Genomic DNA, 4,067 nt, shown 5'->3' with positions numbered 1-4,067 from the left:
CCCAGTTTTCCCAGCATCATGTGTTGAAAATACTTTCCTTTCCCACACTATGGTCTTGGCATCCTTGTCAAAAATCATTTGACCACATATGCAAGAGTTTATTTCTAGGCTCTCTAATCTATTCTGTTGGTCTTTATATCTATTTTGCCAGTAATACACTGTTTTGATTATTGTAGCTTTATAGTAAGTTTTGAAATCAGCAAGTGCGGATTCTCCAGTTTTGTTCTTCTTTTTCAAGTTTGCTTTGGCTATTCAGGGTCCCTTGAGAGTCTGTATGGATCTTAGGATGGGTTTTCCTATTTCTACAGAAACCATCGTTAGAATTCAGATAGGAACTGCATTGAATCTATAGGTCACTTTGGGTGACATTATGCTATCTTAAGAATAGTAAATCTTCTAGTACACGAACATGGAATGTGTTTCCATTTATTTATGTCTTCTTTATTTCAGCATGTTCTGCAGTTTTCATTGTACAACTCTTTTGCCTCCTTGGTTAATTCCTAAGTATTTTATTCTTTTTCATGCTATTGTAAATGGAATTGTTTTTGTAATTTCCATTTCATATTGTTCATTGTGTATAGAAATATAACTAATTTTTGCATGTTAACCTTGTATCCTGCTACTTTACTGAACTCACTTATTACTTCTAACAGGATTTTGTGGAATCTTTAGGGTTTTCTACTCATAAGATCATATTATCTACAAACAGAGGTAAATTTACTTCTTCCTTTCCAATTTGGATGCATTTACTTCTTTTTCTTGCCTAACTGCCCTGGCTAGGACTTCCAGTACAATGTTGAATAGAAGTGGCAAGAGTTGGCATGCTTGCCTTGCCCCTGATCTTAGAGGAAATGTTTTTAGTCTTTCACCATTGAGTATGATGTTTGCTGGGTGTTTTCGTATATGGCTTTTATTATGTTGAGGTAATTTCCTTCTATTCCTAGTTTGTTGAGTGTTTTTACCATGAAAGTTTGTTGAACTTTGTCAAATGCTCTTTCTGCATCCATTGAGATGATCCGGTGGGTTTTTTCTTTTGTTTTGTTAATTTGGTGTATTAGTTTGATCACCTTTCATATGTGGAATCATCCCTGCATTCCAGGAATAAATCCCACTTGGTCATGGTATATAATTCTTTAAATATGCTGCTGAGTTCTGTTTGTTAATATTTTATTGAGGATTTTTGCCAATGTTCATAAGGCATATTGCTTTTTAGTTTTCTTTTCATGTAGTAACTTTGGTTTGAGTATCAGGATAATTCTGCCCTCATAAAATGAGTTAGGAAGTGTTCCCTCCTCTTCAACTTTTGGAAAAGTTTGAGAAAGACTGGTATTAGTTCTTTAAATGTTTGGTAGAATTCACCAGAGAAGCCATTAGACCCAGGCTTTTTGTCAGGAGATTTTGATAACTGATTCAATCTCCCTACTATTTATGGTCTATTCACATTTTCTAATTTTTTGTGATCTAGCCTTGGTAGATTTTGCATTTCTAGAAACTTGTCCATTTTATCTAGATTATCCAATTTTTTGGCATACAACTGTCCATAGTACTCTCTTATAATCCTTATTTTTAGAATCAGTAATAATGTCCTAACTTTCATTTTTGATTTTAGTAATTTGAGTCTTCTCTTTTTTCTTAGTCTGTCTAGCTAAAGGTTTGTCAATTTTGTTGATCTCTGCAAAGAATCAAGTTTCAGTTTCATTGATTTTCTCTATTATTTTTCTATCTTTTATTTCATTTATCTTTGCTCTAACCTTTATTGTTTTCCTCCTTGTTCTAGCTTTGGGCTTAGCTTCTTCTTCTTTTTCTTGTCCTTTAAGTCATAAAATTAGTTTGCTGATTTGGGCTCTTTCTCATTTTTTACTATAAGCATTTATAACTGTAAATTTACCCCTTACCACTGCTTCACTGTGTCCCATAAATTTTGATATGTTGTGTTTTCATTTTCATTCATCTCTAAGTATTTTCTAATTTCTCTTATTTTTTCTTTGATCCTCTAGTTAAGACTGTGTTAATTTTCACAATTTTGTGAATTTTTAAAATTCCTCTCTCATTTCCTTTTGTGTAGATTCTATAGCTATTTCCTTTATTGTTACCATGGGGATTACATTTAACACCCTAAAGTTATAAAACTCTAATTTGAAGTTATACCAGTTTAACTTCAATAGTATACAAAAATCTCCTCCTTCACAGCTCTATCACCACCCCTTTTAATTATTGACATCACAGTATATCTTTGTGCATTGTGTGCCCCAAACCATAAACTAATAATTCTTTTCAATGCATTAGTCTCTTAAATTATGTAGAAAACTAAATTTGTAGTTACAAACTAAAGTTACAATAATACTAGATTTTAGACTAATTTGTTTTAATGTATGGATCTCTTTGAGTTCATCTTACACTTCTTGGATGTTTGTATTCGTATCTTTCATCAAATTTGAGAATTTTTCAGCCATTGCTTCTTCAAATATTCTTTCTGCCCCCTACTCCCTCTCTTCCCCTTCTGGGACTCCCACAATGTATATGTTGGTCTGCTTGATGATGTCCTACCATTCCCTTAGGCTCTGTTTGCTTTTCTTCAGTCTTTTTCTTTCTTGTGCTCAGCCTAGAAAATTTTCTCTTGTCCTATCTTTAAGTTTACTGATTCTTTCTTCTGCCTGCTCAAATATGCCTTTGAATCCCTCTAGTGACTTTTTCATTTCAGTTATTATACTTTTCAGTTCCAGAATTACTTCTTGTGTTTTTTTTCCCTAAGGTTTCCTCTCTTTTGATATTTCTCTTTTGTTTATGCATGGTTTTCTTTACTTTCTCCACATCTTCCTTTAGTTCTTTGGGCATCTTTAAGATAGCTGTTTTAAAGCCCTTGCATAGTAGATCTGCCATCATGTCTTTTTCAGGGACAATTTCTGTTTTGTTTTGTTGTTTTCCCTTTTAATAGACCATACTTTCCTGTTCCTTTTTATGCCTTGTAATTTTTTTGTTGAAAACTGGATATTTAAGTCTAATAATGTGGTAACTCTGAAAACAGATTCTCCTTCTGCCCAGGAATGCTGGGTTTCGTTATTGTTTTGTTTATTGTTTCTTTTGTTTGTTTGCTTTATTGATGTATGCTGTCTCTGTTCAAGGGATGAGCCTGAGGTCTCCTCAGGTCTTTTCTGAGCCTGCGGCTTTCCCTGGACATGCACGGTCACTTTCTAGTTTTCCCTATATGTGCACTGCAATTGTTTTTGAATGTCCTAGCTTTAATGAAGAGAGGGGAGAAAAGGTGTCAGTCATTTAAATCTGGAAGTCATTTCAGCTGGATGGGGACTTGAAAGAATGAAGGGAGGTACAACAACAATGTTCACCCTCCTCTTTGGTCTGTATTTCTGTGATCAGAAGCATCAATCAGCAATCAGAGCACAGATCCCTGATATCTGGAAGACAGCGTCCTTATTGCCCATCCTAGCTCCTGCAAGCTGTGTGTAGGCTGCTCCAGGAATGGGTTCAGGGCTTCTGCCATGGGGCTAGAGGATAGGGATAGGTAGCTGTTACCAGGCTAAGAGAAGTAATTGACTGAAATTAACCACAATTTACAATTTACTGTCCAAGCTTCCCCTGGAAGTTGCAAGCCTTCAATAGATTTCTGAGTTCCAAAACAGTTACATCATACAGCTTCTGCCAATGCAATTACTGCCTAGGAGTGTAGCCAGATTCCTGTACTTCATCCTTCACCATCTTCCAAGAATCCTCCCTACCACAATTTGTTTTAAAACATTCTAAAGAATGAAGATGACCTAGAAATATTGATCCAAAGATTTTCTGAAGCCACAAAGGCCTCTAGTTTCATTGAGTGTTTTATAATTAAATATTTATATTTTATACATATTTACTTATGAAAATTTTTTCAATTAAAAATTTTTTTGAATTTATTTTTTTATGCAGCAGGTTCTTATGAGTTATCCAGTTTATACACATTAGTGTATATATGTCAATCCCAAACTCCCAGTTCATCACACCACAACCCCACCCCTGCCACTTTCCCCCCTTGGTGTCCATATATTTGTTCTCTACATCTGTGGCTCCATTTC

The sequence above is a fragment of the Monodon monoceros genome, unplaced genomic scaffold (genome assembly GCF_005190385.1).
Source record: "Monodon monoceros isolate NGI ecotype Baffin Bay Population unplaced genomic scaffold, NGI_Narwhal_1 Super_Scaffold_5, whole genome shotgun sequence".
NCBI lineage: Eukaryota > Metazoa > Chordata > Mammalia > Artiodactyla > Monodontidae > Monodon > Monodon monoceros.
The sequence above is the reverse complement of the archived record's forward strand: the minus strand, read 5'-3'. Positions refer to the sequence as shown.